The sequence below is a fragment of the Parasteatoda tepidariorum genome, chromosome 1 (genome assembly GCF_982258835.1).
Source record: "Parasteatoda tepidariorum strain Cologne lab strain chromosome 1, Ptep-v5.0, whole genome shotgun sequence".
NCBI lineage: Eukaryota > Metazoa > Arthropoda > Arachnida > Araneae > Theridiidae > Parasteatoda > Parasteatoda tepidariorum.
In genome coordinates, this window is record NC_141755.1 from 122,213,160 (window position 1) to 122,227,162 (window position 14,003).

General features: G+C 26.2%; 1 protein-coding gene across 3 annotated transcripts in view; it reads right to left on the reverse strand.

Annotated features, from left to right (window-relative positions):
* LOC107456015 (uncharacterized) overlaps positions 1-14,003 on the reverse strand; it is a 58,347-nt gene that overhangs the window by 26,540 nt on the left and 17,804 nt on the right. For 2 of the 3 annotated variants that reach the window (XM_071188465.2, XM_071188464.2), the window contains 2 exons: positions 10,922-11,073; positions 10,203-10,571 (listed from right to left, as the gene is read on the reverse strand). The gene's annotated coding sequence lies outside the window, so the exon portion shown is untranslated. Of the gene's footprint in view, positions 1-10,202; positions 10,572-10,921; positions 11,074-14,003 lie in introns of those variants that run through there. The other variant, XM_087160319.1, reaches the window with a different exon arrangement.

The window sequence follows — 14,003 nt, forward strand, 5'->3', positions numbered from 1 at the left end:
AATACGAGAAATAGATGGCCAATTAACAAAAGAAGAATTTAATAAAATGTATAAGAACTGTATCAAAAAACCATATGATTTTTTAGTTTTAGATTTAGTCAATCCTAATATGAGGTACCGAAATAAAGAATTTGTGCATATATAAATGGAAGAATATTTAGAGAAAAGAATTTTTATTCACAGAAAAAGTTATAATTACTATCAAAAGATTAGTATCGCACTATCTATGAGTAAGTTTTTATTTAGTGCGTCTGGCTTATCTGGTTTTATTTTAATCCCTTTATCAGCTTTGAGTTTAGGAGCTGGTGTGATTGAAGTGGTTGACAGATCTTTAAATATATCCGAAAGAAAAGAAGAATATAAATATACTTACAAATTTTATAAACAACTACTGAATTTGTTTAAAGCTAATACATTAACTGAAGAAGAAATTCATAAAAAAGAGGCTGAATTTATTCAAAGTTTGAAATATTTTCCTTTAGAGAAATACGTTAAAAAAACTCAATTGAATGGCTACAAATACATATAATTTTTTATTGCCCATAAATGACGTGTAAAAGTAATATATTCAAAGTTGGAAAATTAAGTAAAGACGGAAAGTTCAAGTTTTGTTGTAAAGAATGTGGTCAAAAAGGATCTGGCTTTATCAATTCAGCAATTAATAATTTACCCTTTGAAATGCATTTACCAGGACATCAATTTACAGGACCTGGAACACAATTATTACATGGAAAGAAAAGATTAAACGATGATTTAACATATAAAGAATGGAGTAAGCCCATTAACAGAGTAGATGAAATAGCATATAAACATGATGTTTGTTACCTTAAAAATAAAGATACTAAAACTAGAAATGATGTATGTGATAAAAATATGATAGAAGAGTTAAATACAATTCCAAATCCTACAATCAGGGAAAGAATAGAAAGAGGAATTGTTAAACCTATTATCAAAGCCAAAAGAACATTTGGTATGGGTATGATTTATTGTTTAAAATGTAAAAATTTTACTAATACTAAAGATGTTTATGAAGAAACTTCTAAAAATGGAAGATTGACGAGGAAAGGTATATGTGAAGTTTGTGGATCTAAAAAAAGTACTTTTTTAAAGAAAACGGGGTCATAAAAGCAGTTTATTATGATCCCGAAAAAGGTTATTGTCGTATCAATGAATTAAAAAGAAAAACAGGTTTATCTCAAAAACAAATTACAGATTTTTTACATGAACAAGATGTTTATACTAGACATAAACCAATTATTCGTAAATTTAGAAGAAGGAGATGTTACGTTTCACATATTGATGATCAATGGCAAGCCGATTTATTATTTATAAAACCATTTAGTAAATATAATAGTGGAGTTAATTATATTTTAACAGTTATTGATATGTTTAGTAAATATGCTTGGTGTGTTCCTATTAAAAGAAAAACAGGTGAGGAAGTAACAAAAGCTTTTAAACTCATTTTTAAAGAAAGAATTCCAGAGAAACTACAAACGGATAAAGGTACGGAATTTATTAATAAAGATACTCAAAAATTATTCAAAGATAATAATATTCATTGGTTTACTACTGAAAATGTTGAAATAAAATGTTCTATTGTTGAAAGATTTAATCGAACAATTAATGGAAAAATAAGAAAATATATGGCAGCAAATAATACAAATAAATACTTAGAAGTACTAGATAAATTAGTTTATAATTATAATAATTCTTATCATCGATCTATTAAAATGACACCCTCACAAGCCAGTCGAACAGAAAATGAAAGTATCGTATACAATAATTTATTTTCTAATAAAGAAATAAAGAAACCAAAGTTTAAAATAGGCGATAAAGTTAGAATTTCAAAATATAAAGAAACATTTACCAGAGGTTATCATCCTACATTTAAAGAAGAAATTTTTATAATATCTGAAATATTGAAAACAGATCCTATAACTTATAGAGTGAAAGATTTAAATGGTGAAGAAATTAAAGGAACTTATTATGAAAAAGAATTAGTAAAATATAATAAGAAAAATGAAACATATAAGATTGAAAAAATAATAAAAAGAAAAGATAATAAGTTATTCGTAAAATGGCTAGGTTACCCTGAAGAATTTAATAGTTGGATAGATGAAAAAAATATTATTCTAATTTAGGAATCAATTGAATTATATCATTTTTAAATCTCTCCATATCATAATCTTTTAATTTTAAATGATTAAATTTAGTTTCTATATAAGAAATATTTTCTTTTATTCTGTTAAAAAAATTAATAGCATTCGGATTATATTGAATTTCATGAGCTATTTTTAAATTAGGATATCTAAATTTTAAATCTCGTATAGTTTTATTATATAAACCTCTTTGACATCTAATAACATAATAATGATAATCAGAATCATTTTTATTCTTTTCTATTATTGTAAACATGTTTAATTTTCTAGGTTGAGATGTTTTAGGTGTTACGTCTTCTTTATATTTTTCATTTTTTATTTTTAAGTCATTCATTTTAATTTTTATTATATCTAATTTCTTTTGAAGTTTATCATTATCATTTTTATATTTTTCATTAAATTTATTAGCATAATAATTAATTACAACATCGTTTACTTTTTTAGAAAATTCAGGTGAAATCCAACAAGCTATATTTGTAATTAAATCCTTAGAAACATAAGTCCCATTATATTTTAATTCAGTTGCATTTCTACCTTTAATTTCATAAAATAATGAATTTTCTAGAGGGCCCGAATTCGGGCCTTCTAGGATTTTAGTTAAATATAAAATTAACTCTTTAGATTCTTTATTTTCTAACCACTTTTTAAATCTTTTACCTCCTGATTTACATAACTTAGAAGCATTGAAATATCCAGTATTTTTATCTATTATTAATTTAAAATCTCCAAACAATCCATAATAATAACTATCTTTAATTTGCTCATAACAAACATCTTTTAAAGAAGCCATTTTATTACGAAACATTTCTATAAATGCTTTTATTTCAAATCATAAAAAAATATCTTTACTTATTCAGTCGAGCAACAAATGATTCATCGAAATGACGTCGTGTCCTTCTAGAAGTTTCTACACTTTTCGATATCATTTACTTCCGTGTTCGTTCATTTGCTCATCTGATTTTGAAGGAGGCGGTTCAAATGGTTTCAGCGATAAATGATTTCAATACTACTATAAAGAATTATATAACGGAATGTATTAAGGTAGGAGAATTGGTTGAATGTTATGAAGAAGCATATTGTTTGACTGAAGAAAAAGTTATAAAGATATACAATTTACTTCAAAAAGAGAAAAAAATGGATAAAACTTCTACAGATATGAAAAAGCTTTTAGAGGATTTGAAAAAGAAATATGAAGTTTGTAGCTGGACTGGCACATTAAATTTAATATCGTCTTGGGAAGAAGCAATTGATTACGCAAAGGTAACTCTTTCTAATTTGAAATACTGTAAACAACAATCTTTGAGAGAATATTACAATTTAGGATGGATATTGAATGAATTATTTATGAAATACCAGTCTGAAAAAATTTATGAAGAAAAAAAGACATGGACCGTTAAAAGAGCATAATTTCGCATTGGGAGTTAGTGCTGAAAAAAATGTTAGAAAATTTAGTAAAGATATTGGACCTTACCGTAATTTATTATACCTAAAAATGTCCTACTCTGAATTAGGAAGGAAATTACCGATCATAAGAAAAGCTCTGGAGAAATATCCGTCAGAGAAAGAATTTTGGATTCCAAAGAAGTTTGATAACATCAGCCAGACAGAAATGGATGTGGATTCTCAAAAAGTACAATAACACCAGTCGGACAGAAATGGATTTGGAATGAAAAAAATAGATAAAAATGGAGTTGACCATCTTTAATTTAAAAAAAGAAAAAAAATCTTCTAAAGCTGCCTTTAGGTGGTCCCAAGCCCACATGCAAAAAGCTGAGGGGAAGATATTACGAAAGAGAGCCATCTAGATGGCTGTAATGATTACGCAATAAGGCCTGTGTCTGTGACGTAAGAGAGACATCTAGATGGCTGTAATGATTACGCAATAAGGCATGTGTCTGTGACGTAAGAGAGCTATCCATTTGGCTCTCATAGGAATTGAGCAATAAAAGCCATCTCGGTGGCTGTGATTGCGCAATAGAAAAGAAAGAACACGTTACACCTGAAAACACATATTTAAATATTTTTTTAAATAAATGGAAAATGTTTATACAGAGATATTTGAACAAATTAAGAATAAAAAAATAAGTTACGATTCAGAAGAAGATGTATATTTTTATGATACAAAAGACTTTGACCAATATTTAAAACAGAGATACAATTCGAGAATTAGTTTTTTTAAAAAGTTAAAAAGAAAATTTAACTTGATTTTTACAGTTGAAGCAGATGAAATGTTTTTAAAATTTTTAGATTATATGTATTTTAAAAAGAGTTTAAATTATAAATATTTTATGAAAAAGATATGTGAATATTATAATATTTCTAACAATATTAAGTTAGGTAGTCCTAAAAAACAAAACATTTATGATGAAATTTGGAATTTGTTTCTTAAAGAGATTTAACTACAGAAAAGTATTTATAAAAACTCCATTTAATAAATGGAAGATAAATTTTGTTGCGATTGTAAGACTTTGAAATTAGCTGACGAATTTTACAAATTTAGAAAATATTTATTTAAAAGATGTATAGATTGTGATCTTAAAAGAAAATATACATATTATGAATGCGAATGTGGCAAAAATTATACTTATTCGCATAAACAAAGCCATTTTAGAAGTAATTTTCATATAAAGCGTATGAACTCCTTTTTATAAAAAGTATTTATAAATTTTCTTCCTTATAAATGAGTAACATGACAAAGGAGTTCAAACACTTGAGTAATGTACTCTCAACTTTCTGTATTAAAAAACTAAGAGAATTGATAACTAAACTTAAAATTCCTGCCCTGACTGATAAGAGATTAAAATCAAATATTATTGAATCAGTAGTTTCTTATATCAAAAGTACAGGAAATTATAAATCTGTTTTATCAGATTATTTAGGATTAGATACTTCTTATTATATGAAACTATTTAATAAATATCCTAAGCAAAGAAATGAATTAAAAAAAGTTTTTGATTCTTATAATTTAAAATATAAAGATGGTCAATTTATACCAAAAGTAGAAAAAAATATTTTAACTGAAACTAATTTAAATGCTTTGTATAGGCCTCAAAAAATAAAAGATAAGGTAAAAGTAGAGGTTAATCTTAAAAATTTCTTTAAACCAGATTATAAAATTATTGAATTCAGAGGTCAATATATTGAAAAATATAAAGTTTATAGAAAACAATATAGAGTGGTAGGATCTAAAATTTTACCTGAACAATACTATAATATTTTAAGAAATATATTTAAAAGGGCTATTGGAAATATTATAGGAAAAGTAGATGTAATTATACATAATCCTAAATTAAATGTACCTTTTCATGATAAAATGATGTCAACTAAAACTGCTTTTAATGAATACATTGATAAATTATCCAACCAAATTGAATATAAAGAACTCGATATAACAGAGTGTATATTTGATTTTAATGTCATCGAATTACCTCATGGTGGTAGACACAAGGCTTTAAAAATGTATTCTGAAACAGATCCAGCAAAAAAGAAAAGTATTTGTCAAATAAAAAATGATGATAATATATGATCAATTGTAACAGATTTAGCTATCCAAAATCCTGAACTGTTAAGTGATAAATTATGTACTGAAAAATTATCAAGTAATGAAATAATTTATATTAAAAAAGGTCGTGTTTTACAAAAAACATTAACTATAAAATTACATGATATATGTAAAATTCCTTTAGAAGTGTGTAGTTTAGAAGAAGTTAAAATATTTGAAAAATTTTTAGACATTCAGATCAATATAGTTTGTAGAGAAAATGGTAATGAAATTATATATAATGGTGATTATAAATCAACATGTATTTTTATATATAAGAATAGAAATCATTTCGATGTCATTACATCAATGACAGGATTTTTAGGTAAGAATAATTATTGTAATTATTGTAAAGTGGGTTATAAACGTTCAAATCGACATAAATGCCCTTTAAAATGTGATAGGTGTTTTGTTAAAGAATCTAATTGTGAAGGAGAGGAAATATTTTGTAAAAAATGTAACCGTAAATTTAAAGGAAAAGGTTGTTATAATAATCATAACAAATTTTCAAAGAAAAAACCTAGTGTTTGTAAAGTTTTATGGAAATGTTTAAAATGTAAAAGAAATATTAATAGAGAGGACAGAGACCCTGATGAACATATATGTGGTGAATATCGTTGTAATAATTGTTGGAAATGGGTTATAAAAGGTCATGAGTGTTTCATGAAAAATGAAAAAAGTAAAGGAGGTGTATGTGAAGATAATTGTGTAAAAAATGAATGTAATAAAAAAAAATGGTGTGTAAAATGTAAAGATGATTATACAGAAAAATACTTATTTTTTGATGTTGAAACCCAACAAGATACAGGAATTCATGAAGTGAATCTAGTTATATGTCATGATTTTCATGGAAACGAAACAGAATTTAAAAATGAAAACGATTTTTGTGAGTGGTTATTTGATGGATATACAGTTATAAACGTTGGATATACAGTTATAGCTCATTATGGAAAAGGATTTGATTTTCAATTTTTAGCTAAGTATTGTTTTAAAAAACATATAAAAATATTCACAATTTATCAAGGAAATAAGTTAATATATATGAAAGCTGATGAGTATAATATAAGGTTTATTGATTCTATCAATTTTACAATGTGTCCACTTAAAAAATTTCCTAAAACATTTGGTTTAAATGAACTGGCCAAGGGTTATTTTCCTCATTTATTCAACAAACAAAAGAATCAAAATTATATTGGTAAATATCCAGATAAATATTACTATGGATATAATTATATGGTTAATGAAGACAGGAAAAAATTTGATAAATGGTATGATTCCATTAAACATGAAACCTTTGATTTCCAAAAGGAATTTATAAAATACTGTAGATCTGATGTAGATATTTTAAGAAAAGGTTGTTTAGAATTAAGAAGATTATTCTTAGAAACTGTGAATGTAGATCCATTTAAATATGTAACTTTAGCTGGTTTATGTATGGCCATTTACAGAGATAAATTCTTGAAAGAAAACACAATAGCTATTGATGAAATTGTCATTCAAAAAGATCAGTACAGTAAAAAATCAATAGCTTGGTTAGATTACATATCAAAAAAGGAAAATATTAATATACGTCATGCTTTGAATGGAGGAGAGAAAAAATTACAATTAGGTGAAAAATGTTATAAGGTAGATGGATTTTATAAAAATACAGTATTTCAATTTAATGGATGTTTCTGGCATGGATGTAACAAATGTTTCACTAGAACACAAGTAAACACTGTTAATCAAATGCTCATGGAAGATTTATATAAACGAACTAAGAAGATCAATAAAAATATAATTGAAGCAGGTTATGAATTGATAAATATCTGGGAGTGTGATTTTGATAATAATAAGGATATGAAAAATTACATGAAAAAAGAATGGAAGAGAGATTTTATAGAACCTTTAAATCCTAGAGATGCTTTTTATGGTGGAAGATGTGAACCTACCAAATTAAAATATGAAATGAAAAGTAATGAAAAAGGCAGATATATTGACGTATGTTCTTTATATCCTACTGTAAATTATTTTGATAACTATCCAGAAGGTCATCCAATCAAAATATTTAATCCTAAAAAATACGATGAAAATTGGTATGGATTAATAAAATGTAAAGTACTTCCACATAGAAAATTATATCATCCAGTATTACCTTATAAAGCAGAAAAATTTATATTTTCATTATGTAGAACTTGTTCTGAAACAATAAAATGTAATCATTTCAAAACCACTTTAGAAAAAAAGAAATGTGAAATTTGTCACGAGATAAGAAATTCAGAATGTAAACACGATGATAGCGATAGATGTATAATCGGAACTTGGACTACTGAAGAGATCAGATTAGCTATTAAAAAAGGATATAAAATATTGAATATTTATGAAGTGTGGCATTTCGAAAATAAAACGAATGAACTGTTTAAAGAATACGTCAAGACGTTTTTAAAAATAAAATTAGAAACATGTGACAAGTGGAAAAATAATTTCAAAAATGAAGAGTATAGAAAAGTAGTTATGGAAAAATTAAATATTAAATTAGATAAAATTGAAGAAAATCCAGGTTTGAGATTCATAGCTAAAATATGTTTAAATTCTTTATGGGGTAAGTTTGGTCAAAGAAATAATATGAAACAAACTGAATATGTGATGGAAATTGAAGATTTTTATAGAATTATTCTAAATGATACTATTAAAGATTTGAATATGAATTTTTTAAATGACGATTGTGTGGAAATGAGTTATAAAATGAAAGATAAATTTGAAAAAAATAACTTCAATACTAATGTATACATAGCTGCTTTTACAACTAGTTCTGCCAGAATTAGATTATATGAAATGTTAGATAAATTAGGAGATAAAGTACTTTATTATGATACAGATAGTATAGTATATATAGACGACGGAACCAATAAAATTGAAACGGGATGTATGTTAGGAGAATGGACTGATGAATTGGGAAATGATAAATATATTACATCTTGGATAGCTGGAGCCTCTAAAGATTATGGGTATAAATTAAATGATAAATCGGTACATGGAAAAGTAAAAGGATTTAAAATGTCTTATCAGAGTGAAACCATATTAGACTTTGATAATAGGACTAAAATAATAACAGGTGAAACAGATTGTTTAGATGTAGAAATCAATCAGTTTAAAATCGAAAAAGATAGAAATATTTCAAGTATTAAAACAAATAAACGTTATACCTTTGGATACGATAAACATAGACTTTTAGATAATTATGATACTGTACCTTTTGGCTTTTAAAAAAATTTTTCTTAATAAATGGATAAGATAACAGTCATCCTAAACATTCAGGGATTTATTTTTCCCAATCGTAAGATTGTAAGAGAGATAGGATGGGTTCATTTAAATTTACCAATCGGTGAATATATTGGCGTATTTACACCTAATTGTGAATTGAATGATCAAGAATTGAAGATTGTACGTAAATGTACTTCAGAAGTACACGGATTAAGATTTAATAGAAATAAGAATAGTTTATGGATAAATCATCAAGATGTAAAAAATTATATAAATAACCTATATCAACTATATGGTGGTACATTTGCTTATAAAGGAGGTATTTTAGAAAAAGAGATATTAGATGAATTGAATATACCATCTATTGACATTGATGTACCTAAATGTACTAAAATTTTAGGATCTGGATGTTCGTTATACAAGTGTATGTATTACAGAAATTATATTACAAAAATTGTTCTTAAATAAATGGAAGAATTTAATGACCTCAAACGATTTCCTGAAACATATAAATTAAATGAACTCGAGATAGGTAAATATAATTTAATATCACTGAGAAAAATAAATACAAAATACGGTGACTCTATTATAGCTAGATTAGAAGTAGACAATGATGAGAAAGATTTTTATCTCTCGAAATGTCATGGTGAATTATCTGATAAAGCTATAAGAAAAATTAATAGTGGAAAATATATTTTTGATTTTAAAGGTAAAAATAAATATTACGATTATGAATTACATGTAAAATAAAAAACGATATTTTAAATAAGGTATATAAAATACAGGATTATTAATAAAATAAAAATTATTAATATAAAAATAAGAATTTTTAAATATGCTGATATTTCGTATAAAAATGTAAAATATAGGTCTATTTTAAATTTTTTTAATATAAAAAATAGGAAATTAATAGTAGTATATAGGGAAGGGCAAAAGTGTCCTGTAGCCCCCCCTATATACTACTATTAAAGCCTCATTTGTTTCTATTTCTATGTAAAAATGATCAATAAACTTAAACTTTCTTTTTTTTTACTTCTTCCGTAAAACATAAAAGGAAGAATAGAATTAAAAGAAAAAAATGATTTCATTTCATTATTGCTTTATTTTGCTCTTACCATTTTACACTACTTAAGAAAGGTAACAATAAAAATCACTAATTTGCATGTATTTTTAAAGTAGGTACAGGAATTTATAAAATTTGTCAAATGATAAAAGTACACCCCTTTTTTTTTTACTGATTTCATTACATAAATTATTCCTTTTTCCCCCGGTTTGTTGTAATTTTATGCAGCTTTATACTAACAATCAATTTACAAATGCTACCAATCATTTTAGCAAAACTATAAACGCTTATAACTTTTAAACCCTTTTACTGATTCCAGTATAACTGATACTTTTGAAATTAGTATTAAAAATAGAATTACGAGGAAATAAGAAAAGATAAAGAAGATTAAAATAAAAATACAAATAAATACAGTATAAAATCACGATTAACACCATTTAAAGTCCATTAGCTTTTTTAACAACTATAAAACTTATGGATATACGGTTCTTTTTTTTCGTTTTTACGTTCTTTACTATCCATTAAAGCCTTCGATCCTTTATCGGGGTTCACCTTTAGGAAACACCTGCACATTAAATGAATATTCATTTTGTTAATTAAGTTCAGATTAAAAATTATTAATAAAAAAGTCAAGAACTTTTATTATTTGCTTGGTAGTATGCTTTTTGGAATTTTTTTATCCCTACAAAATTTAGCAATTTCAGTCTTTAGACAAACTAAAATAATTTTTATTTTAATTTCCTTCAGTATATAATGTTTCATCCACTACTACTATGCTTTCAATAAATAAAAAAGTTACTCAAAGTAAATATAATAATTTAAAAAGATTTACATTGAGGAAAATATACCTGTGTATTTCTACGAATAACACTATCCTTTATAAAAACAGAAAAATGAATATATTTTATTTTTTACCTTTGAATAAACTCCAGGGTTCCACAAGCCATCTCAGCATACTCAATGCTTAAAATGTAGTATGCAGCAAACATTTTTGCCACTTTGAATTTCCTCATTTATGACATTATTGTCGACTGCAACCATGTAGGAGTTCGCAAAAAAATCATCGCCTGAAAGTTGAGCAGAAATTAATAATGCAATTATATTATCAAAAATGACTATTTTAAAGCTAAAAATGAAATATATATTTTAGAAAATAATTGTAATAAACTCGTATAATAATACATAGTTCAATTATTTATTGCTGAGTGACGGCGAAAAAATTGCATTTATATTAAGCATTCTGCTTTTAATTTGAACCAATTGCTTAACCTATATATAAAATTTTTTAATTAATGCCGTAACTAACTTACCGTTTTTAATTAATTCCGTAAAACTGTTACAACTACAAGGTGCATCCAGAAAGTAAGTTTCCTGAATTTTTTAAAAAAAAATAGCTCAGACTTTCAAGAACATATTCATTGGCAACAAGTACAGCAATGTTTCAGCTATTTTTCAACATAGACGCCAATACAATTGAGACACTTGTCGTATCGTGGGATCAACTTTTGTATCCCTCTGTCGCAGCATTCTGCCACCTGTGAATGGAACCAGCGTGTGACAGACGTCTACCGTTACTGTGAAACACTCCGGAAATTGTGACGTGCCGTTCAAAACAAGAGTCGTGGAATGCCTACTGCAGGTGTTGCACTCCTCCATGACAATGCTTGCCCACATACGACACGAGACTCAGCAGCTGTTTTGACGGAATTTGGCTGGGAGTTGTTTGATCATCCATCCTACAGCTCTGATATTGCTTCCAGCGATTTTCACGTTTTCTTACACCTCAAGAAATTCCTGTCCTCCTGTGAGCATTTCGGCAACGACGAAAAGCTGAAGACGCCTGTCACACGCTGGTTCCATTCACAGGCAGCAGAGTTCTGCGACAGAGAGATACAAAAGTTGATCCCACGATACGGCAGACGTCTCGATTCTTGTGATGGATATGTTGAAAAATAGCTGAAACATTGCTTTACTTTTTGCCAATAAATATGTTCCTGAAAATGTGAGTTCTTTTTTTTATAAATTAGGGAAACTTACTTTCTGGATGTGCCTTGTATATTATTTGCAATAAAATTATGTTGGCATTGTGTTTCTGTGAAAACTAATGAGCCTCTAACATAGATGCAAGATATATCCTTTTATATTAGTAAGAAATACCTTCACTATAAGTAGAGGTAAGCAGAATAAGCCTGACAATTACAATAATCCTGATGCTTTGATTTTAGCTGCCTTTTCTGCATTATTTAGAAGTTATATGTAATTAAGACTTTACTTGCATACTCTTTCTGATAATACTATCAAGCTATATGTCAATGTGGTGTCGACCATTGAAACTTTATTGGTGCTATTATATGGTACCCTAATATATCTTAATAGTTTAAGCTAGTCTTATTAATCATTGATTTAAAAAAATAAGCAGTTCAATAAGAATAATTAAGAACCTCCAATCATGAAATTTAACCAACATATTTTCTTGACAAACTACATAAATTTTGCTTTCGTTAAGAAACAGCTAGGTTGTTATGAATTTTATGAAGCTCTTTCATTTTAAAACTAAGGAAAATGCAGATCAGATAACTTTAACTGATTTATATAATTATTTCATCACAGTTAAACACACTTATCAACAAGCATGTTATAATATTTGAGATATAATTAAAAATTCAGTTTCATTTAGAATAAGATAGTTCAAATTTTAAATGATTAACTTAATTTTTCGAAACTTATTTCAGTATATATATTTTTTAAATTAAACGTACTACACGTTAAAATTTTATTATACTTACTAGAAGAAATTGGACATGGAGTACTAGGCATTATGCCTAGATTTTTGACCTTTATGGCAGGTAAGGAGCTCTTAAAATAACAAATGGCTATATTTTAATTGAAGAATTTTGATAACAGTATGGATTTGATGAAATTTTAAATTTTCAGAAAATGTAGAATTCTTAGAACCCAGACTTAAAAGTATAATAATTAAAAGATTAATTTAACAAAAAATGTCATTATCTTGCAAGGAAGTTAAATTTAATTAAACATAGAATTTCATAATTTTGGTTATGTTTCATAAATTTTATTTATTCTCTAGTTTATAAATTCTATATTTAACCTACAATCAGTGTTAAAAAAATCAAATTTATAAGATATTAAAAAGCTGAAAGTGTAATTTCTGGAAGTCACATGTAGATGCAGTCTGAAACCATTTTTTAAAATAGGTAAGTGTTTTAAAACGACCAAAAGTATCTTTATGGGAAAGTGATAAATCAGTTATAAATAGTACTACTTAGAACCTTCATACTACCTCTAATCACTTACTGCTGTGAACAATTTATGACGGCAACAATTTGACAAACCATAAATCTATTACAGCTACTGTTGAAGAAAAAGCATTGCTTTTACATGAGAAGCTGATTAGAATGGGTGATCCTTATTGGATGAATTACACAAATTGCATCAGAAATTTGAAAATTCAGCTTTTTTTCAATTTGTTCAAATTATCCGTAAAGAATATGAGTTATCTGATGATATTCAGGAAATAACAAAGCCAGTAAATCCTCTGAAGATTGTAGAGATTGAATCAAGTTTATATCTTAGAGACACTTTGCACAAGAAAAATACTTCTCCAGCTGTGCTGAGATGTTATGCCCTTGAAACAATTTACATGACACATCCGGATTCTCAGATTTACACAAAAATAATTAAAAAATTACATTTACACAATATGAATTACAAAATTACATACACACAATATGAATTACAAAATTACATACACACAAAATAAACTACAAAATTACATACACACAATATGAATTACAAAATTACATACACACAAAATAAACTACAAAATTACATTCAAACAAAAGAGTTACAAAAATACACTCAAACAAAATAAATTACAAAATTACATTCATACAAAATTAGTTATAAAGTTACATGCACACAAAATGTATTACAATTAAAAATAAATTATTGATAGTAACACAAAATTACAAAGTTA